The sequence below is a fragment of the Symsagittifera roscoffensis genome, chromosome 7 (genome assembly GCF_963678635.1).
Source record: "Symsagittifera roscoffensis chromosome 7, txSymRosc1.1, whole genome shotgun sequence".
Classification (NCBI taxonomy): domain Eukaryota; kingdom Metazoa; phylum Xenacoelomorpha; order Acoela; family Convolutidae; genus Symsagittifera; species Symsagittifera roscoffensis.
In genome coordinates, this window is record NC_087068.1 from 51,968,069 (window position 1) to 51,993,114 (window position 25,046).

A 25,046-nucleotide genomic window follows, 5' to 3' on the forward strand; every position below is an offset into this window, starting at 1 on the left:
ATAAGAAAAAAGAACAAATAATTGAAACCATTAACTGCATATAACTATAAATTCCTAATATCTCATATCCATCAATACAACAGCAATCATGAAACAATAAAGCAATATATGTCTGACCTTGGGTTGCGTTCAGTTTAAACATTTTTTTTGCGGAAAGGCTATCAATAATATATGCAGATAATACAACAACAGATAACATCCAACTACATCTAAACAACAATTCGCCATACACAATCACAATTCCTTTCGGATTTCTAGGAAACTGAGAACCAACTGTCACATTACATCCACTTACTAATGGAGTATAATGAGTAAATAAGGTTTTGAAAACTTTTCCATGTTTACCATTCTACTATAATTATTGAAAACTTCTTTATAACCACATTTTCAATGACTAAAAACGAAATAAAGTCTTCTTTACAGTAACATAAAATGTTAAACCATTATTTGAAATTTCAAATTTTTCAGAGCTCGCAAGTAAATTAAGACGAACGTGAACAAGTGGCTAACTTATTATTGAAATCTTCTAATGTTTGCGCTGCATCAAAGTTTGATACAGGAAATTTACATTCTACGTTACATCTTTCAATAAAACCGGACGCAGTGTTGAAGAAACAGGCAACAAGTTTATAAACCCAGTTATCATATTTTCGAAAGAATAATCACTAAAAACAGTACCCGACGCTAGAAATCTATGTTCACTTATTGATGAATCCGTTTGAAACTGGCCAATCAAATCAATCCAATTATTTCTCAAAAACGTATTAATAATTGCTTATCACACCGCTTGACAAAAACAGTTTTTGGTTCCTAAAAAACAAAATCGCGTTTAAGATCTAGAATAAATGCAATGTTAAAATACGGTCGTCACCGTCAAACAAAAATAAAAATCGAGAAATCCTTAGCGTGTTAAATGTCCTTAGAAAAAACTTGTACAAAATGCAATTGTATCTCAGACCATTTTACAACATGCCAACCCACTTTTTTTAAATGGAAAATTGAACACCAAAAATTTGATATCAAATAATTGAGAGTAATGGCTAGGATATCTGCACTTTTATATTTCTCAAATGTTTTCTCAGTTCCGGAGTGTTGACAATACATGTTGACAATGATTTTTGAGCTTGATAGTGTTCAACGATAGCTACAAAATTATATCTAATTCGTTGAATTTTTTGCCGGGATGCTTTTCAATTTAGTTTTTTCTGACATCATGTTAACTAACAATTTTCGCGAGATGGTTTGAAAATGACTCAAAGTAGTGTTGTACAGTCTTACGGAGATTAACGGCGTTCGGATAAAAACTTATACCCGGTATGACTAGGAAATATATTCAAAGTGGTTACGGAGTGACGCTGATAGACTTGCTCAAAACAACTTAAAATAACAGCAGCCACAATCAAACAAAAAGAAAAACCAAAAACTTCATGTATTACTTACCCTGTTTTGACATTATGAGCACTAAAATTTATGAGCATCTACCAAGCCTGGACGAAAAAGTACTTGAGCTATAACTTATTATTAATTGTTTTTCACACTGTTGGACAAAAACAGTTTTTTGGTTTTTAAAAAACAAAAACACGTTCAACATCTAGAATAAATGCAAACTTAAAAAAACAGCCGCCAAAATCAAACAAAAAGAAAAACCGAAAATTTCATGGCATGTTAATTGACTTAACTAGAATTTTACACAAAATACATATGTAACACAGGTTACCTTACAATTTCTTAGGTCAACAGAAATTTTTTGAATCGACAATTGAACACCAAAAAATTTTGTAACAAACAATCGATAGTGATGGCTAGGATTTCTGCACTATTTCGTTTCTCGTTGTCGGCGATAAAAATTTCTCGCTGTTGGTGATTTGTGTTCTATCGCGTTATAAAAACGCATGAACAAGCTACAAGTTCATCGAGATAGCTACAAGTTTATCAGGAGTTGAAACTAATTTTTACGACTGAAGTTTTTGAATTGATGTAAGCAAGACTAATTTTTTCAAGCGTTCCGGTTGAGGATCTCATTTTTTGCCTGAAAGTCCAATTTTGTTTCATCATACGGCTTTTTGCAGTTTTTTATAACGCGACATTTATTTGTCTCGAACTATCTGTTCCCAAAAATGCGGTCTAACAATTCACAAAAAACTAACACCATCGCTTTTACACTAGGGTCCATAATCTGAGCTCTTTTTTTGCAAAAAAAAACTGAGTCTGTTGCTTTTTTAATCAGACTTTTTTAGTCAAAAAATTGTCTTGTATTTCTTACCGTGTTTTTCCAATGATGACAATAATAAAAAAAATCAACAATAGTATTTATCATAAAAAGGTTGAATTAAACCCGCAAGGCGGGGATTAGTTGCTCTGAGTCATTGATAACAAAATTAGTAAAATTAAACTTAAAAACCATGACTCTGGATAAATCAAGTATTTAAGTGTTTGTAGTTTTTTCAGACAATATCAGGTTCAATTTCTTTCTAAAGGTTGCAGGTTCTTGAAAAGGATCATAGCCAGGTAAATGGTTTTATCAAGCAAGGGTGTTTGACATTTCTGCGACTAGGTAAAAAAAAATTCAACAAAGTTTGCTCCGTGTTATCGTTGGCATTCTCAAAAACGTCTTGTTTCCCGTTCGATTTGAGCCAGGGCTTTTTTCGATAGTCCAAAAATCAAGAAAATTTTTCGGCAACTCGTTATTAAGAATGTTATTCAGCAAAATTAAATCGATTTTGAAAACGTCAGAAAAATTGGCAAAAATTTGCTTTTATTCAAGTAAAAAACATAATCCTCATCATTCAATTCATGTTTTTTTGTAACACCATTTTAAGCATCGTCGTTGAAATTTTTATTTTCGCTTACTTTGGTTTTTAGTCGCAAACCAAACTGGAAATGCATAAAAAAATATTGATAGTATGCAACTTTTGAAAAGCGAAACTCGAACAGAGCTACTCAGTGAGTTTGGTGAAGATCTTCTGATGTAATTAAATTGCATGTTTGTTTTTTAAGCCTTTCGGTGATGTGGTATATCCATGAAAGTTTGAAATTGCACCAGACACCAAGGTCTTTTAAAACTATTTGTTCTCCATCAATAGATAAAAGATCGCTCGAAGGGTATCGCTTGTTTGATTTTTGAAATCTTATTCGTTCAAATTTGTCAAAATTGAAGTCAATTCTGTTTTCTGCTGCCCAGGTGATTACATTGTTCAAATCTGTTTGAATCGAAGAGATGTCAAATCAATTTCTAATAACTTTTGTATCGTCAGCATATAAAAAAGGAAGGGTTGTCATTAATTTCTGGCATATCGTTTATATATAAAGAAAGCAAGAACACTGAAAAAATTGATCCCCCCGTTAAATTGCGGGAATGAGACAATATTTTACGAATAAAACTCTTTGTTTTCTGTTTGTGAGATAAGATGCAAAAAATTGAAGAAACTCATGGTCGTAGCCTATTTTGGCAAGCTTGTATAAAATGATGTTATGGCTAATCGACTCGAAAGCTTTTGCAATATCGAAAAACAGCGTGAGAGGTAATTCCCCTTGTTCTAATTTCTTGTATACAACATCACATTATGATCTCTCTATAGCACTATCTACTAAAACTGGACAAAATTTTTTTAGCACTTGAGCGATAACTTTAATAATAATTGTATATCACACTGATTTACAAAAACAATTTTTTAGTTTTTAAGTTTTCTCTCAAAATCACACAAAAAACGGAATTTGGGTGATTATTACAGTTTTTGTTGAAGGTTTTCTTCTTACTTCATGGCTTTGCATCCATTCGTGAAGAGCGTCTGCACACGGTCGGCACTACTCGCGCAGAACGTCTGGAAACAGCCTGCACCAGATCGAAAACACTGCGATAAGAACGTATGGGCAGACTGCGCAGGGTCGGGAACACTCGAGAAGACCGTCTGAACACAGCCTGCACAGGATCGGGAACACTCGCGAAGGTTGTCTGGAAACAGCATCCTAACTTTTCTTGAAATGACCTTCTTTCGCCCCTGGGCTTCCGTTCTTGCAACGTTTTCTAGAGAAATTCGCTTATCTGATTATTCATTTAGTAGAATACATAACCATTTTAGGATAGATATACTGTCGCTGTTACGTTTCACTGGAGAAGAACTTCCCGATTACTGTGTTAGCTCTGAGCATCCTGGTCAGAGCAGTAATTTCCCAATTATTTACTACATCTTCTTGAGCGTCCTGGTCGACAGTTCCAGGTCCGCCTGTCTGCTTCCGGGTCGCTGCACCAAAACTGTGCTGCTTAAAACATAATGTCGCTCACAACTTTCTTTCGAGTAGTAAATGTATAAATTGACACAGAGCCATTTCAAGCAATTTGGGAAAAAAAGACGGCTCAAAACACATTAAAAAAATTCGTTAACCAGGCGAATTCAAACAGCTTTGATATTAAGCGTGTGAGAGCGTTCACACTTTTGGCCTAAGACGGTTTTGCCTTGCAACAACCAGTCAATCAACGCCGGCCCTGGCCAGTTTATGAAGTAGTTGATAACCAGAGGTTTCGAACTCGGTTACCGAGCGAATAATTTTTGTTCTTCAAGTTCGGCTCAAATCTGTGTTTTATAAAGGAAACGACTTAGATGGGACTCAAACCTTCGCTTAACCCACCAGAGCGCACCGTGTATACGCTCCCGCATTGGAGGTCCATGAATAAAAATCGATTATAATTGAGATTCTTTGTCAGCGTCCGCAAAAGTGAAAACAAATCGATTATAATCACTTAAAAATAAATTATAAAATCACTATTTTTCCAGGCAACAAAATACTTTATTCATCCATTATAGTCGATTTTTTTTTCACTTTTATGGATACTGACAATAGAACTAAATAATAAAAGATTTTTTTCTTCTTTACTCAGATGCGAATTTCAACGCACATAAAGTGTTTTCTACGTTTTAAACTAAAGTTACTTATTTGTTGTTTTTTTTTCTGCTGAGCTTTTGTATTTTTGTTAATTTTTTATGTTACTCAATAACTCTAACTGAGTTCTGTTCCTTCCATCAATTTTCTGAAATTATTAGAAACTTTGGGGGAGGGGTGGAAAAGTTGGAAGTGGACTAATCTCCGTTACATTACTCCCCCAAGCCTTCGCCCCTTTACAAACCCCTCCCCTCACATTGAAAGGGGGGGGGGGGGTAAACTGGGGGAGGGGGGGGGGGGGGGGGGGTTGGGGTAAACGTTAGGGGGGTGGGCAAACGTTGAGGGGGAAGTTTTAGGGGGCAAACGTTAGGAGGAGAGCTTAACAGGTGCGAAGGGGGGGGTGGTTGGGACGAGGAACGGAGCAAAGGGGCAATCGTTAGGGGGGGGGGGGGGAGCTTAACAGAATCTGTTTGCAATTTGAGTTTTGGTTTAGAAATGGATTAGGCCGTACACTCGCTTTGCAAAGGTTCCGCAAAACTCACTTGATAAATGCAAAAGCTCTTGCAAAAGTTTGCACGACGCGAAACAAAAATAAAATGGAAAAAAAATCCTTTTGTTACTCGAAACTGTACTGAAACTCAAATTTTCGAAGAAGTTTTTATCGATACTGGGATAACTTTTTGATAAGTTTTTAGTTGCGTTCGAATCAAAGATGAAAAATCTTCATTATGATATATCATTCCAACGGTTCCGATGATTACGTGTGGTAACTATTTTAATCGAAAAACACAACATACCCGCTTGTGCTCAATTTATTATCTTGAAAATAGACCAAAAATCAAAACTTTCAAACACATTTTCATCGACACTGCGATTCAATTTTCGGAAAGTTTATACTGCTGTTCAAATCACGAGTCATAGCGTGTTGTTATGATAGATGACTCGGCGCATTCCGATGATTATTTGTGGCACCTGTTTTGCGAAGCAAAAGCAAAAACGAAACACATCCGAGTACAAGGTTTCTCCCCATTTTTAATGGTCGGAACAAAAAATTAAAACGCACCAAAAGACAAAGTTTTCTCCGTTTTCAGTGGTCGGAACAAAGCGTTTGGAAGGGGGAGGATAAGCAGCGTGAGATTTTTTTGAGTTAAAACTATAACAAGGACGAGGTCCAGTCAACAAAATTTCAAGAAAACTATTATCCTAGAAAACGGGAAACCAATTAGCATTTACATCAAAATTGAGTTCTTTCTTGAGTCAGTTCAAATACTTCACAAAAATAGCGAGTTCAGTGCTCTTTTTTTCTCAATTAAAAAAACGTGCGTGTTCTAAGTTTGTTCAAAACAAAAGCAAGTGAAATCATTTCATTCAGATACAATTGTCGTTTCAAAATTGTTTGTTCAAATTGTTTTGAAAACAGACTTTTTATGAGCCGCAAAATGAAGCACGGATTCAAAGAAAAGCTCAACAAAACTGTAAAAAATCACGACGAAGATCAAAAAGAAGATTATTTGGAGACTTTTCAGCAGAAGTTTCACTCGAACAAGCCGATAATCATTACAACCGAATGTTACAGAAAATCAATAAACATTTGGGCCGTGACGTTGATTGGAATTATAACAATGGGTTTCATATTTATCACTTATGAATCTTTTTGGGGCAATATCAGTCACTATTTTGTAATCTCAAAGTACCCTCGTGCTGCTGAAAAGGGTAGCATGCTTTGGCTCACGACGAGTGTTTGGGTCGGGGTGTTAAGCGACGCTGCTTTTGCTCTCATGAGTTTTAAGAGAGGACGTGTGTATTTTTGTATGTTGATGTCAGCAGTTCTGGTCACTTTGGTTTGTAAGTCGTCAATTTTAATTCATACTTTTGTTTTTAGAGTTTTTGTGAGAACATTTGGTACTCGTTTAGAAGTTTGGTCCCGTGAAGCTATCGATGGTGCCATGTAAAAGTCAGACAAAAGTTTTTAAAGGTAGTTCTAAATTTGCATTGATTTTTTGCAATATTTTTAATAATTCCATTTTAAAGAAAACGTCAGTGGCATAACTGACGAAATGTTACAAATTTTTCCTTTGTTTTCATCCATTTCAGTAGTTCAAGTATATTTCATGTGGTTTGGTTGGAACACACTTCCAAACGAGACCAAACATTTCTTATCAGACAAAATTTATGTTCGAGGAGTTCATCTCAAAAATTCCTTCACAAAAAAATCCGAAATTTTTTTAAATGCCAATGTGACCAATCTTCACAAGTGTTTGAAAGACTTTTGATTTTGTCACTAAACTCTATAAATGACCTATATTTGGGTGGTATATAAACTAGCCGAAGTATAAGCGAGCTACCAAATAAGCCAGCCGATAAAACCTAACTGTTATAAAATAGTTATGTAAAAATTATGTAACAGTTACGAAAATCATGCAAATTTCATTGATATGACGTAACTTTTCGGCTGGTTTCTATACTCTGCGCATTTTCTGTTGGTTTAAACTTCGGCTGGTTTATTCACACTCCATATTTGTAGTCCAGGTAGCCTTGGTCGAACATTGCTTCAAATACGACTCTTATGTGCTGAAAAACCTCAAAACCAACATGCTTGCAAGTCTGCAAAAGGACTACAAAGGAGAATATGCTGAAGACGAAGTGTCCAGAGCGTGGAACTTCATCCAAATAAAACACTCGAGCTGTGGTGTGGATGGAGTTGAAGATTGGACGATGAGTTTATGGTATAAAGCTTCCGGAGAAGGTCGCTAATAGTTTTATGGTTCACGCACGTACCACCAGTTTCTTAGCCTTTGGACCTTTACTGGCAAAAATGGTTGACCTCAAACATATGATTTTCAAAGTTTAGCAAGTTGTCTAGTTTTCCACCTAACCCGCATCCAGTTTCAAGCGTTAATAATCGATTATATTACGATTTCAGTACCAGTCTTACTAAAATTGAGAAACAATCGATTTTAATCAATTAATAATCGATTATAACCTCTCTTTTTAAAATCAAATTATAATTAATTATAATACATTATAATCGATTATAATCGATTGTCTATTCGTCCATTTTTGATACAATTATAATCGATTATAATTGATCATAATCCATTAATTTTATTCAAATTTCTAGTTCATTAGTTTTGCACAAAAATCCATTATAATCGATTATAACTGATTATAATCCCTTTGTTTGTCCATTTTGTCTTCGAAGTTGCAAGTAAATTGCTTATATTTTATGCTTTTTGTAGACGTTAGTTCCTATGAAAAATGAGAGAAATGTTTTTAAAGTTTTCCAATTAGTTCCAATCAATTATAAATCTTTTAAACACCTAATTTTGGTAATTATAATCAATTATAATTGTCAAAAAATCATAATAATAATCCTCTATAATCGATTACTTACGCCTAAACTTGGATGCGGGAAAGCCAAACTTTCTTTCGGGGAATCAAAGTGACCTATTTTGACACCCTTTGCAAACTCGTGTACTTAACTGTTTCCGAAATTGAGGAGAAAAGAACGTTTTTTCAGGTTTTTTCAAAATTTTCAAATTTCATTTTTGATCTTTAATGAAAAAAAAACAATTGTCTAATTAAAGTTTCGAAGCTTTGATGATTTGGATCTTATCAACAGAATTATGAACCGTTGTTCTGTTTCAGCTCACCCATGGCCATTGTCTTGCTGTTTGTACTTCTCGGAGTTCAGTAACAGTCGGTCGTTGAACGACTCCAAATCTCCAAAGGTAAAAAAGAACGATGTTTTTAATAATTGTATTCACTGAGCAAGCATTACTCACGCACTGAATTAAAAAGGAAGCAATCGATCAAACTACAAGTATAATTATACTTTTATAGAAACTATAACTAATTACAAGCGCCAAATTTGGATTTTGAAATGATTTATAATCCTACATAACAACACCATTTATAAACCTTAAATTATATTATACCATCATCATTAATATTGTTTTACACGAGTTTCGAGAGCTCACTGGTGGCAAATTCATTGGTTGCTCTTTTTATCAATTAGGTTTTTCGATTAGGTTTTCTTACAACGTATCCTCGTTTGACAAGCGGCTTTTTTTTGTAATTCTGATTGTCGATGCAGTCTCAATCTACTGTTGCATTGTTTGCGGTCAATAATCTTTGTTCGTCTTCTGATTGAAACAGTTTTTTTTTGCTATTGCTATTTGAAACCTTAAGCGGCCTTCGACAACTCAAATTAAAACAGCAAGTTGGCTAGAAAAAAACAAACTGACCTTAAATGAAGATAAAACAAAAACAATGATACTATCTAAGAAGAGCAGCGGTAAATCAGATGTCAAAATGAATGGAATAATTGTTGAAGAAAAACAATCGTTCCGATACTTAGGTGTTCAAATTGACTCTAAACTTTCCTTTTCTGATCATATTACAAAAATTGAAAACAAATATTCGAGGTTTTGTGGGATGTATTACAAGTTGAGGAAAGTGTTACGTAAAGATTAACTATTGAAAGCATATAACGCTTATGTGAAACCCATTTTACAGTACGGAGTTTTGGCTTATGCGTCAACAGACAAAACGAAATAGAAATAATTGAACTTAAAACTAAACGGTTTACAAAAATTATTTGTTTTTAGAGAAGAAACGAAAGCATCGAAGAACTGGGACAAAAACGTAAAATAAACTTCCTTAAGGAATTACATATTGATGAATTTTTAAAGTTACTATGTAAGGTTTTGAGAAAAGAGTGCATATCGGCCATTGTCCAGGAAGCTGTAATTGAGAAAAACTTGAATACAATTTAGAATAAGAGAGTTTTGAAAAAGAGAGGCAGATACCTGTGCAATAAATGGGTAATCAAAAAACTTCTGTAAAAGTTAGAATTAGAAAACTTTTCTACTTTGTTCTAAAATACTACCCATATTTTGTAACTAAGATTCAGAGCTGCACACAAAATCAATAACAAATCTTCACTCATGAGTTTTTGGACCATTTTATTCCAGAAAATTATCAACTGTTTAAACTCAATTTTGAAATGAATCAGTATTCAAAAAAAAAGATTTGCTGTCAAGGGTAGGTATACTGCTGAATTTTCTCCCTTTTTTGCTTCAAAAATTTTTTTCCCCTTTAAATCATTAAATTTTTTTTTTGATTTCTTGATTAACTATCGATATTAAAAAATAATAGAAGTCATAGCAGAATCAGAGGCGTCTGAAAACGGGCTGCATAGTTCCACGGCGTTCTCGCAATGGGATTTCGTTTGGTTGTAAATGTAGTACCTTTTACAATGATGGAATCTAATTTGCAAACAATTTATTATGATGATTATTAGTTCATTCCAGGCCTCAGGCAGCACTCATAAAAAAATCTTGAAAAGTATGATGATCTGACATTAAAGAATAACGGTAGTCGTGGAAAACTTCAAGTAGCCACTCAGACGAAGTGATAAAAAAAATCATGTGATAAACAGCTCTTTGTCTGTAACTATCAGAAAACAGTGAAAATGTTCCCGAAACCTCCGGCCTCTTGTCTAAAGCCTTCCGGTCAAGGATGCAGACCAGCAGCTGACATGTTCTCTCTGTACCAAATCTTCATAGTCTTAGCAAAAAGCAGGTTGTTGGCGTCAGCATGAGGGCAATAGCAACAATCGAGTCTTCTCATTTTAGCATATTAACCTCTTCATTCCGATCATTGATAGAATCGCAACTTCAATATTCTGGGCTGAAAAATTTGAACAAGATGTTCCATCTCTTCAACTATCACTCACTCTGACCTTAAAGCTTTTCTTTGTTTATCAATGAGGCTATTTGTACCCCCCATGATAACTAGATTCGGATCTTGTTAACTATTCCCCCCATGGTATTTTGTAACGAATAATTCCCCCCTATAAAGAGAGAAATGATCAGTTAAGCATAACGGAATTTGGTATCTTGTTACGAATCTCCCCCCTATTGCAATAGGGGAAAAAATACACCGGATACGCCGAAAGGCAATAACCTGTTAAACAGCTTCATCAGAAGACAACGTGGCCATTCTACTACAAGGACAGGACCTTATTACAGTCCTAGGGAAAAATACACCCTTTACTAGTGAATAAGTATGTACGCAATAAAGCTTAATGACTGCTCCATCATCCAAATAAGGTTTGGAAATGATTCGAGGCTTAGGTGCAAATTCATCGAAAAGTTTGCAGCTTTTTAGTTTCAAATTGGCTACTATCTGTAGACTTTGCAAAAACTTGAAAATGGCAGGCTTTTGAACAATATAAAAAAGAAATTTAGACAATTGCGTTTTAAGGCTACTTCTAGTTTTTGATTTGAGCCTTCTTTTTTCATATCTTTGGCAATTGATCGCCAAATTAGGAACTGTTAAACAAAAACAATCGTTTTCTGTACGTATTTTTGCAATGGGTAGAATCAATCGGGTTGAATATATTTTACTGGGTTTTATTTTGGAAATTAGTTACATTGGCTTTTTATTTGGTAATTAATTAATTTTGTACTCAACTTGAAACATCTTCTTCAAAGTCAGTTCAAATCACGAACGAAAATTAAAATGAAGGTATCTTGAAATCTGGAAAGCAAAGCGCCAAGCACTGATCGGGGCATTGGATCTACTTAACAATCTCCACCCCTTTTAAGAAAGGGGAGATTAATAAGTAGATCAAAATGGTCAATTTTTTACCAATCAGAATGCAGCAAAATAAGAGTTCTCAAAACAAAACTCAGTGCTTATTCGCTGTATTTATTTATAGGGGTGGAAATTATGAAGTTAGTACCTAAGGGGGGAGGGGAGATTGTTAAGTAGATCCGAGACGTTTTATAGTTTTTTGATAAGATAAGCAGGCTATTGCAATAATCAATTCTTGATGAAAATAAAACTATTGGAACTTAATTTTGTTCACGAAATTCATATAAGACTTTATATCATACAGCTCTTTTAAATTATTGTGGAAAAAAAAAGAATTTTGAGGAAAAAAAAACATTTTGCTCCTGATTCGAATCTGGTTTTGTCGTAATCTTAAGGTAACGCTCAACTTGCTCGACTTCTCTGCTCTTAACATCTTTTACAGACATTGTTAATCTGACGCTTCAAGAAGAGGTTTGCGTCTTTTCTAATAGTTTGACGGATTTGCTGAGCCCAGAACAGGTTTCTTTAAACTTGAAATCTGGTAGGTTGCACGGTATTTTCCGAAAGCTTAATTTTTTTTAAAAACCTTAAGCGGCCTTCGACAACTCAAATTAAAACAGCAAGTTGGCTAGAAAAAAAAACAAACTGACCTTAAATGAAGATAAAACAAAACCAATGATACTATCTAAGAAGAGCAGCGGTAAATCAGATGTCAAAATGAATGGAATAATTGTTGAAGAAAAACAATCGTTCCGATACTTAGGTGTTCAAATTGACTCTAAACTTTCCTTTTCGGATCACATTACAAAAATTGAAAACAAATATTCGAGGTTTTGTGGGATGTATTACAGGTTGAGGAAAGTTTTACGTAAAGATTAACTATTGAAAGCATATAACGCTTATGTGAAACCCATTTTACAGTACGGAGTTTTGGCTTATACGTCAACAGACAAAACGAAATAGAAATAATTGAACTTAAAATTAAACGGCTTACAAAAATTATTTGTTTTTAGAGAAGAAACGAAAGCATCTAAGAACTGGGACAAAAACGTAAAATATACTTCCTTAAGGAATTACATATTAATGAATTTTTAAAGTTACTATGTAAGGTTATGAGAAAAGAGTGCATATCGGCCATTGTCCAGGAAGCTGTAATTGAGAAAAACTTGAATAAAATTTTGAATAAGAGAGTTTTGAAAAAGAGAGGCAGATACTTGTGCAATCAAAGGGTAATCAAAAAACTTCTGTAAAAGTTAGAATTAGAAAATTTTTCTACTTTGTTCTAAAATACTACCCAGATTTTGTAACTAAGATTCAGAGCTGCACACAATATCAATTACAAATCTTCACTCATGAGTTTTTGGACAATTTTATTCCAGAAAACTATCAACTGTTTAAACTCAATTTTGAAGAGAATTAGTATTGAAAAAAAAAGATTTGCTGTCAAGGGTAGGTATACTGCTGAAGTTTCTCCCTTTTTTGCTTCAAAAGTTTGTTTCCCCTTCAAATCATTAAATTTTTTTTTGATTTCTTGATTAACTATCGATATTAAAAAATAATAGAAGTCATAGCAGAATCAGAGGCGCCTGAAAACGGACTGCATAAATCCACGGCGTTCTCGCAATGGGATTTCGTTTGGTTATAAATGTAGTACCTTTTACAATGAATGGAATCTAATTTGCAAACAATTTATTATGATGATTATTAGTTCATTCCAGGCCTTTGGCAGCACTCATAAAAAATCATGAAAAGTATGATGATCTGACATTAAAGAATAACGGTAGTCGTGGAAAACCTCAAGTAGCCACTCAGACGAAGTGATAAAAAAAATCATGTGATAAACAGCTCTTTGTCTGTAACTATCAGAATACAGTGAAAATGTTCCCGAAACCTCCGGCCTCTTGTCTAAAGCCTTCCGGTCGAGGATGCAGACCAGCAGCTGACATGTTCTTTCTGTACCAAATCTTCATAGTTTTAGCAAAAAGCAGGTTGTAGGCGTCAGCAGGAAGGCAATAGCAACAATTGATTCTTCTAATTTTAGCATAGTAACCTCTTCATTCCGATCATTGATAGAATCGCAACTTCAATACTCTGGGCTGAAAAAATTTGAACAAGATATTCCATCTCTTCAACTATCACTCACTCTGACCTTAAAGCTTTTCTTTGTTTATCAATGAAGCTATTTGTAACCCCCATGATAACTAGATTCGAATCTTGTTAACTATTCCCCCCATGGTATTTTGTAACGAATAATTCCCCCCTATAAAGAAAGAAATGATCAGTTAAGCATAACGGAATTTGGTATCTTGTTACGAATCTCCCCCCTATTGCAATAGGGGGAAAATATACACCGGATACGCCGAAAGGCAATAACCTGTTAAACAGCTTCATCAGAAGACAACGTGGCCATTCTACTACAAGGACAGGACCTTATTACAGTCCTAGGGGAAAAAAACACCCTTTACTATTGAAGAATCCTGTACGCAATAAAACTTAATGACTGCTCCATCATCCAAATAAGGTTTGGAAATGATTCGAGGCTTAGGTGAAAATTCATCGAAAACTTTGCAGCTTTTTAGTTACAAATTGGCTAATATCTGTAGACTTTGCAAAAACTTGAAAATGGCAGGCTTTTGAACAATATAAAAAGGAAACTTAGACAATTGCGCTTTAAAGCTAATTGTAGTTTTTGATTTTGAGGCTCTTAACATCTTTTACAGACATTGTTAATCTGACGCTTCATTAAGAGGTTTGCGTCTTTTCTAATAACTTGACGGATTTGCTGAGTCCAGAACAGGTTTCTTTAACTTTGAAATCTGGTAGGTTGCACGGCATTTTCCGACAGCTTAATTTTTTTTAAATCGTTTATTTTTTTTCAATTGTTTTTTGAAATTCTATGAAATATGTATGATAATCAGTTTCTCCATAGACTTGATGTATGGAGTTGTATGATAAGATAAGAGTTTTTCTGGTATGGAATTGTATGATAAGCATTTTCGGTGTATGGAGGTCAACCCGGGTTTGTTCGTGAGATCGCTCTGTATACCTTCGTGGTTTCGATCTTATTTGTATAGGACATATACCGCAATGAATGGCCAGCATCCATCTGATTTACAAAAAAAAACTGTTTTTATCACGGTTTACAGTAGTGCCACATCCAGTATGAAAGTTTTTTTGAGGGGAAAAAGTTTTTTGCTTCTGATTCTAATCTGGTTTTGTCGTAGTTTTAGTAACGCTCAAGTTGCTTTACTTTCTTGTTCTTACAATTATAGTTGATTTTAATCAACTGAAAAGCATTTTAATCTTTATTATTGCATATTTTTATAGAATTAAAAGGAAAAAAATGGAGCCATATTCAAATGATTAAGTTTCTACAAAAACGGGTTAATTTTGGCCATAAATAATTTGTTATAATCACTTGTTATACGCATATAGATGCAAAGCCTGAAAGTTTTTTGAGCAGTGATATTGAAAACATCATAATATCGATTTAGTAAGCTTTGGATGAATGCGTGATTAGCAAAAAAATGAACGCAACCAGTGATGTGCTTGTGCTCAAGGTACGTTTTAAGGGGACCAGTTTTTGAAAACCTTCGTCAAAATTGTTTAAATTGGCATTTTTGGAATGTCCAACTTCTGTCAAATTTATAAGTTGAGCTTAATTGGAAAATTTTTATCGCTTCAAGTTTTTTGGGATTTTTTTTGGTTTCAATGAGATTTCAATTAGAGCATTCTGGCTTAAAAAAATTCAGAGATTTTTTGCTCCAATTTAACACCTATTGGCGATAAAGAGGAGTTTTTGGGTTTAAGAAAAAAACATCCTGAACCCTTGGAAAAAATGATCGAAAGGGCCCTTGGTGCTCTCAGATTTTCGAAGAATGCAACATTAAAATTCTCGCTATTCGAGGCGCATCATGGTCGAGAAGCGAACACGGTCTTAGGGAACCTTACTAAAAAACCATCTCTTCAAAATCTGGACTGATCACGGATTATAAAAACGAAAGATGCTTGTTTAGATGACGCCGACCCAAACGCGAGGGATATGCCACACCCTGCTGACACGAACTGGGACGTACGATTGGATTTAGCCTACGACATCAACCATAGGAGTCACGCGCGCCGGTTGACCAATGAGCAAGCAGCCAACCAAAACGACGAACAGTCAATCCTTAAATCCGCAGGCACAAGCGGAAATCGGGACCATCTGGATTGCTATTCCAGCGAACTGGAAACCGAAATCTCAAAAGGTATAAACAGCTTCATTCGAAAGTTAAAGCAGAAAGTGCTCATACGTTAACTTTAAATAATGGGGTTGTGCTTAGAAAATCGAGGGTGGCCACAAAGCCAAAATCAAAGAAGACAAAAGCATTAGCTTATTCGGTTTTACCACCGCCAACTCCGCGTGAGGTTAAAGAGCGAACGACTAAACAAATTGCTGCAGAAAAGCAAAGGAAGAAAACCGGGCGCCGATTTGAGAACATTGGTTCTGAATCGGACGACAGTGACGATTTGCAGATTATTTCGGTCAAACGGGCAAAACAACCATCAGCTGAGACATCAACAGCTATAGCTCAGGCAGGACCAACAGCAAAAACACAAACCGACGTGGACATTGGAAGCGACCAGGACAAAATTCCGGCACTCAGCGGCGATTTGGGTAGAAATCCAAGAGATCCGTCAGCGCCAAATCCAGGGGACCAGTCACTGCCAGCGTCACTGCCAGCACCCAGTAAAAAGAAGGGAACGACAAGGAAGGCCAGACTGGTATCGTATAGCAGTCAGGGGTGTAGCCAGGACGAAACAGGATCTACAGCGTCTCGAAGAAGCGGAAGAAAAAGAACTGCGGTTATCAAGATGGGAGCGGTTATGATTGACTTCATCAATCAGAATGAAAAAGAAGGAAAGAAGTGACCTGAAAGAAATAGTTAAACTGAACCATAAACAAAATTTCTAGCCCAGGGAGAGGGTTGGTCAATAGTGACTTAAAACTCAAACGCCATCACTGCTAAGTGATTTTTTTTAGTGATAAAACTTGTTGTCAGAAAGTCGTTAATCATTCTTCAAACATGCAGTCAGTTTTTCCTTATCAGTCATTTATAATCAACATGTGTCGTTATTTTTTAGTCATCTAAAGTTTCATCTATTGAAGGGGAAGTGTCGTATAGTGTTATTTAGTTCAAATTGCAAGCCGTCAATCAACTGTCACTCTTGGTGCTAAATTAATCTATTAGCAGGTGCTCTCCTTGGCACAGTCTGTCACCCTTGGATAATCTTTAGAACCACTCTTAATGTTAACTTTGTGAGATCAAGTTGATTATCTTTCGGAATTTTTTATTGAACGACTAACGTTTTCAACAGCGGCCTTTATGTTTTGTTTTGCGATCTTAAAAAAAGCCTAAAGTTTGATATTTGGAAACATTTGGAATCCAGAATTGAACACTGGGTTTTTTCACCCCTGCCTTTATTGGAGCGTTTGAGTTCAAATAGTTTTATGAAAATTTGTTTTGAGAATGGGACTCACTTGAACGGATTGTGTTTTTTGACAGCTTTTTTTACCCAGGGTTGAACTCTCAGAGATAATAATTGCCGGATCTTTGAAAGACAAACCATTATTTGCCCTCATTGATTTAGGTTATTACCTTAGCGTCATTTTTGAATCAGAATAGAATAAGCGTTGAATCATCTCTAAATCAGTGCTAATTTTTTCAGAATGTAGAAAAAAGGTAAGTGCCCAGCTGGGATCAAATTTTATGGTTCGAATGACTAGTATCATACGTTACAACTACGTCATTGTTACTTGAAAGTCTTAGAAAAGCTGTTTGTACGGATTGGAAACTCAAAATAGGCAGAACAAATACGCTTCGAGAAGTTTGATTCCAAAAATCAAATTGTGCAAAGTTTTTCTTACTAGTGGTCAAACTAAAATGGAGATTTAAGTTATTTCATTTCATAGACCAATTGTGACAAAGTTCAACACATTTTTTACTTTGCCCGTGATAAACTGTTCTCAGATACTCAATATAAAAGAGTGCTTTCTTTGTTTCACGCAATTACCAAGCTTCTGCGTCTCATGTTGCCAGTTTTCAATAAGTGCTTTTGGTGTTTCCAATGACGTGAAACGATGCAAAAAACCGAGTTGAGAGAAGTTACCACACTGAACAATTCAATTTTTTTTTGAAAAATTTTAATATGGCTTTATTATTTGTTTTTGTTAAGCTGATTCGACAAAATTTTCACTAATTTTTTAAAACTTAGAAAGTACTTTTTTGGATTGAGCAACTGAGAGCATTTTATCACGGTCAATATAAAGATTTGTTGAAACTGTGCGCGCCAATCTCCACACTTCGTAATAAAATCTGTTTTCAAACACTTGAATTAACGAGTATTTTATCGGGGAAATAACTCTGGAAATTTCGTAATACAATGATATTTTTAACAAACTTTTTTATTGTTAACATCGGTAACATCGGCCACAAAAACTGCATAACTCAAAGCAAGCTGCAAAAAATGGCCAGTATTTGTCCTTGAGACAAATTGCTCTTTTAAAGGTCAGCCTTAATCAAAGCTGAACCAAATTAGAGCGAAAAGACGGTTAAAATCGGTTTTGGGGGGATCGAACCTGGTTACGGAGCATCCCATCAAGTTCGGTGCATATTCGAGTTCCAGAAAGGAAATGACCTAGTCGGGATTCGAACCGGCGCCGAACCCGCCGGGACGCACCATGTATACGCTTGGCTACTGTCCCTGTATGCATTTACTTTTATATGCATTTATACTCTCGCACATTTATGTTTATATGCATTTGTACTATTGTTTTATATTTGCGCTGCAACATCCTCCACCCCTAAACAAGGAAGAACGGGAGCGAGCTTTACGGTCGGGCGGGTCAGTTCGCTCGTAACGGTCTTTATGTCGGCGGATCGCGCGCATCCGTCCTTGCCATAGTGCAGTCTTAGGATACGTGCGAGTGGATAATGTCCACGTGGAGTGTCAGGCTCTATGACCCAAACCAAGTCACCGGCTTTCAACTTAACGTCTGACTGGTTGTGCCACTTTGCCCTCCTATCGAGGGAAGGAACGTATTCCCGCATCCATCGTATCCATATTGCGTTAGCGTATGATTGCGCTCTGGCGAACCGCTTCTTATGGTCGAAGTTTTCTTCGAAACTTAGCGACGGGAAGCTAGCTGCGCTGTGACCGAGAATGAAGTGATTCGGGGTGAGTGCCTCTAGGTCGTGCGGATCGGAACTGACCGGAGTGATCGGTCTTGCGTTAAGTAATTGTTCAACTAGGCAGAGCGTTGTTCCTAGAACTTCCTCAGTTAATCTCCTGTTGCCTAATATGTCGTACAACACTCGCTTAACACTTCTCACTAGCCGCTCCCAGGCGCCACCGTGATGAGGGGCACTGGGCGGGTTAAACTTCCACTTAATGCCTTTGTGGACGAAAACGGCCGGGGCGACTTTGTTCCAATTTTGGACACAGGATAGGAGCTCCTTTTGAGCACCAACAAAATTCGTGCCATTGTCAGAAAGAATGGTTTTGGGGGTACCTCGCCTTGCAATAAATCGCTCTACGCCCATGACACAGGAACTAGTATCGAGAGATGGAACCAACTCGATGTGAACTGCTCGAGTCGTGAGGCAGGTAAATAGGAAACCCCATCTCTTTTCGGTACTTCGGCGTATCGGCACTTGAAACGGGCCAAAGTAATCAACACCTGTGTTGGAGAAGGGAGGCTGCTTGTTACCCAGTCTTTCAATCGGTAGGTCAGACATAATGGGCACAACTGTTTTTGCTTTGCGCTTACGGCATGTTATGCAAGTATTTTCGATGTTCCCAAGTAACCAGCGCAACTTCAGAACAATGTATTTCAACTGAACTACAGCACGCATGTAATCCAACCCCTGATGTGCATGTTGAAAGTGCATATGCCTAATCAACATATGAGCAACTCGGTGTCGACCATCCAGTATTATTGGATGTTTATTATCAAAGTCGGTATCAACAAGACGGCTGATACGTCCAGTTGAACGCAGGATGCCAGCTGGGCCGATGAACGGAGAATATTTAGCAATCCGACTTTTCTTTGTTATCAGTTTATCGGACTGAAGTATTTTCACTTCGGCAGGAAATGATTCGGACTGAGCGAGATAAATGAGCTTCTGCTCGGCAATATCTAACTCGGACGGGTCGGTTATTTCAAGCGTTTTTGTACGGAAGTGTTTATGCGATGGTAGCACACGAAGCATAAACGCTAAAACACGTTTGTACTTTACAATTGAGCTGAATTTATCCCAATTTTTAAACAGACGGATCGACGACGCTTTCTCAGATGAAGCATCAACAACAAACGTAGATGCAGTCTCAAGGCATGTATCAATGTCACAGAGTGGGCCTTTTAATTGGATCTTTTTGATGACATCAGTGTTCGGCTTGAATGGCCAATCACATGTCCTCAATATACTAGGGCCTCTAACCCAGCTGCTATCCTTGAGGGCTTCCGAAGAAATCCCTCGTGTGCCGGTATCAGCTGGGTTATCACCACTGAGTACATGATTCCATTGATCAATGGTGGTGGACTCCAAGATTTCACCAGTGCGGTTTCCAACGAACACAGGAAGTTTGTTGCACGAGTTAAGCCACTGGAGAACGGTGGTAGAATCAGTCCACATGAATACATTGCTTACTTTGAAAGTAAGCGCTTTCAAAATCTCTTCTTTGAGTCGAGTCGCAAGCAGAGCAGCCTGAAGCTCTAACTTGGGAATGGAGAGCATCTTCATAGGCGCTACACGGGCTTTCCCAAATACAAAAGCTAACTCGGTCTTTTGCGATTTAGCAAGTCGGGCTCGGAGAAACGATACGGCGCAAAAAACGTCCTGCGAACTATCACTGAACGTGTGAAGTTCACAGCGGTCGAACGGTTTGGTAAAGTAGCTACGAGGTATCGTCAGAGTACCTAATAGTGGAAGTCCTGAGTGCCAATCTAGAAATTGTTGTTTAATTTCCTCTGGGAGATCATCATCCCGCTTTTGACCACTGATTCTCCATATGTCTTTTAGTAAAAGGCGCGCTTTCACAGTATATGGAGCTACCAGTCCTATTGGATCAAAAACTGAGGAAACAAAACTCAACACGGTGCGTTGAGTAATTGCTTTATCTAGTGGTCGATCAACACCTCTACTTACTACTAGGGTATCTTTTACATGATCCCACCTGAGACCAAGAACATGCGACGATTGGTCTGGACTCTTACAAATATCCTTAACTGACGGGTTGGACTCACGGTTGTCCGGATTAAGAGCGGTTGTAACTTCGGGTACATTGCTAACAAACTTTGTCAGGTTAAACCCACCTAATTTGAGCATTGGGACTAAGTCTTTACTTAGGCTAAGAGCGTCAGCGGTATTTTCGAACGAGTCAAGATAGTCGTCCATGTAAAACTTCTGGACAACGGCTGAAGCGGCTTCGGGGTATTCAGCTTGATTATCAGAAGCAGTTTTTTGTAGCGCGAAATTCGCACAAGTTGGCGAATCACGAGCGCCAAAAATATGACGGGTGTATTGGTGAACCACCACACTTGAAGTGGGGTCCTCCCGCCACAAAAAACGGAGAGACGGTTGATCTCGCGCAAGTACTCCAACTTGTAAGAACATACCTTCTATGTCCGCTGAGACGGCGTACTTGTGTTGACGGAACCTCAACAGTACAAAAATAAGATTTTGAAGGAGATCCGGGCCAACCAAGAGAGATCTATTTAAGGAAGTGCCATGAAATTTGGATGCTCCATTGAGCACACGGCGCACCTTGCCGGGTTTGTTCGGGTTCAAAACCGGATGGTGTGGAAGATACCACTCACGTTCGGCTCGTGAGCTGGGATCGTGCGGGTTGACGGTTATGACATATCCTTTACTTATTATATCTTCTCTGATTGTTTCGGTATACTTCTCGCGAAGTAACGGATCTCTATCTAATCTTTTCTCTAACGACTTTAATTGGGCTAAGGAAGAATAATAATTGTTAGGCAAGCTAACATCATTATCACTCCACAGCATCGGTACAGTGTAACGCTCACCATTGTGAACGGTTTCAGTTTTTAGGATCGACAAAGCACGCTTGTCTGCGGCGCAACGGGCATCTACTTGCTTGAACGCACCATACGACTCTAACTCATACCAAATTTTGATTTGGTCGGTCAGAGAAGTATCGTCCGTGACGCAGTTAAAGGAAGAAGAATTTAAGGACGAACGATCAGGAGACGGACCACTAATGACCCAACCTATCGGAAGTCGGACGGCGCACGGTGAGTCAAGTTCATCTCCGAAGACATGTTTGAGGGGTCTTATCGCATGATAGAAGTCCTGTCCTATAACTATCTCAATCTCTTTGTAATTATACGCAGTCGTCTTTAACGGGGCTAGTTGCGGGTATTTGACCTGCAATTCGGAAACGTTTATAACATCGGGTCCTATATACATGTTGTGCTTAACGAAAGCGACAAACGAAAACGAAAATTCACTTTCATTGGGCTTTGCGGAAACTTTCAAGTGAACTCGTTGAGTTTTAGATACCTTGGCTGAGTTAAAACCATCGGTCGTAACATTTACGGGCGTGCCAACTAATTTCAGACGTTCAACGAGTGCCGCGGAAACCCAAGAATGAGTGGAACCGGTGTCACAAAGTGCTAGTGCATTCGAATTTTCCGAACCAGAGGACACATCTACCAACGCAACGGGAAGAATACCTTTTGCAGTTCCTTCACAAGGTTTAACACAAGCTGCGTTGTTTGCAGAAGTAGTGTTTGTATTAGTTTGAGTCGATGGTGATCGGTCGGCCTCTTTGGGCGGGAAAACTTTCTCGGCTCCATGAAGAAGCACATTGTGAGTGCTCTCACAGTCCTGTTTTGGGCATTTTCTTGCCTTTTGGCACTTTCGGAAGGTATGGTTGCCTTGTAAACAAGAAAAACAGAGCTTTTGTTCTGCTACATATTTAGCCCTTTCTGTTGCGTTTTTCTCTTTGAACACGGAACAGTTCCAGAGTGCATGCTGCCCTTTGCATAGCGAGCATGGAGGAAACCTTGTCTTTTCTCTACTTTTCTCATCCTTAGAACTTACCTTAGTGTTACCTGCGAGCACTTTTGTAACTACTTTTTGTTTAACTGGCTGCTCGACTTTGACTAAAGATTTCAATCGCTCATGGCCTTCTGCCTTATTCTTAAGCCAATCGTTGAAGTCTAGCAATGTTAATCGCTGCCAATGTTGTCTAACAGTATGCATGGACCATGCTTCTTTTAGATTTGGAGGAAGCTTACTGACGGCTTGATTTAATAGGTTCACACTTTTCAAGTCGTCATTGAACGACAAAGACCTAAAAACAGCTACGGGCCCAGAAATCACCGCAGAAAAACTTATAACATGGTCAGAGTTGTGCATCTTCAATGCGGGAAAATTCTTCAACTTATCCAAATGTGCACCAACTACAACATGAGGTTGCCCAAACTTTCTCTGGAGAGTTGCTAGAGCATCCTTATACAACACTCCACTGTAGCCGTATTCCGCAATTGCACTCTTGGCTTTGTCTTTAACGTGTGTTTTCAGATATTTGAGTTTTTCATCATCAGTTAGCATAGCCGAATCAACTGTTGCTTGGAACTGCCCGAACCATTCATACCAGTTAAGTGGTTCTCCATCAAACACTTCCAAGTTCAACTCCGGTAGACGGTCTTTGCGGCTATGCAGAATGATATCTGCTAACTCTCTCGCCGAGATGGGTTGTTCGCTATTAGGCACGTAAGACGGGCCCGTAGTGGGCGCAGGATATGTAGGTGGATAACCTTGATGCGCTGTTTCAACAACTGGATGAGTTTGCGGATGGGTGTAATACACAGTCCCAAAACTTGTATAAGGAACTACGGTGTTTGGTGGAACAACAGGAGTTGTCACTGAGAAAACGTTTGAGGGCGGTGCGCAGTATTGAGGAACTGGCATCGTTATAGGTTGATGGGATGGCGCTGCAGGCGCCTGATACCCAGTTGAAATGGGGCCGGAATGTGGCTGACTGACCGGAAGCAAAGAGGGAATAGGAACGGTTGACGGGACAAATGGTTGAATAATCGGAAGCGAAACGGGAATCGGAACGGTTAATGGAGGAACAAAAGGTTGACTCGCCGGAAGCGAAACTTGATTAGTAACGGTCGACACAGAAGGCGGTGCCACATTAATGGTGGGATTACCAAAAGGCATTGAAGCGGGAATGCTACCACTTGCTTGTGGTACCAGATTGTGATTTTGCCAAACTTCAGCATATGGTGTTGAAGCTAAGTGTGGAGTAACAAAGTTTGAGCTGGAGGCAACGAACTGTGGTAAACTAGATGGGTTCTCGATTGAGTGCAATGACAGACGCGATTGGACCAAACTTGATCTCTGAGCCTGGATTCGATTCCTATTGTGGCCTCCCGGTTCACTGTATGTGGTTTGACCAGCGTTGACGACGGCACCCCGCTGACGACGGCACCAACCCCTTGCAAAACATCAGTAGCAATCAAAGTGGAACTCTCGACTACTGGATGACTTTGCTCTGAGCTTGCAACAACTTCGGCCTGCTCTTGCTCAGTGACAACGTTTTCTACCCATTGTTCAGTACGTTGTGGGTCAACATGTGTTACGCTAGCATTTTCTATCTTCTCACTTGCTGCAGAAAGCTCTTCTTCCAACTCGAATTCCTTTAACTCAATTTCAGCCAGTTTCTTGCGGTGTACCTCAGCTAGTTCTTCCAACTCTAAACTTCCTTGCTTTACTTTTATTTTATTTTGCTGCGCTTTCAACTTCAATGACACCTTTGCTTGTCTCTCAAGTTCCTCTTGCTGCTTCTTCAAAACCAACAAATCTCGCCTCTTCTCAGTTGATGTTTTTGACTGCGCGACGGTATAGCGACTGGATTTATGCGAACCTGATTTATGATGTCGACTACTGTACCGCGACACCTTAGAGCGCGCATCTGCTTCATGTGAATCTTGTGGTTGTGTTGTTACGATCGTACTTAACGATTCTGCAACATTGTCAAGCTCTGTTTCCTCAGGTTCAACGTTTAAGCCAGCTTTATATGATGCAGCCTTCTGTAAAACTGTATCGTTTCTTGATGTAACCGTATGAAGCCACATATCCTGCGCTGGTATCAATTTATCAGGATCAACACTTTTAGAAGCTAACTTAATCAATTCCTCATTTATTTCAACTGCAGTCTCTATCAGGCTCTTGCAATTCTGAATCTGAGTGTCAATCTTTGATGAGCGACTCTGACTTTCAATGTTCTCAATTATAATTTCATGGCACTTGTACAGTTCATTTTCAAGCTTGGTTCGCTTCGCAAATAACCTTTGAACCCTCTTCTGAAAGTTCTCATCCATGGCTCTAGGGTCTATACTTAACTCAAACTATACTTAACGGTTATCGGGCGTTTGCGGGGCGATTCGGAACGGTTTTCGGTGAGTAAAGTTACCAATGGGGCTGGGGATTAAGTAAGTCGGTTGATATCAAACAACACACACGGAGTAAACCTGAGGATGA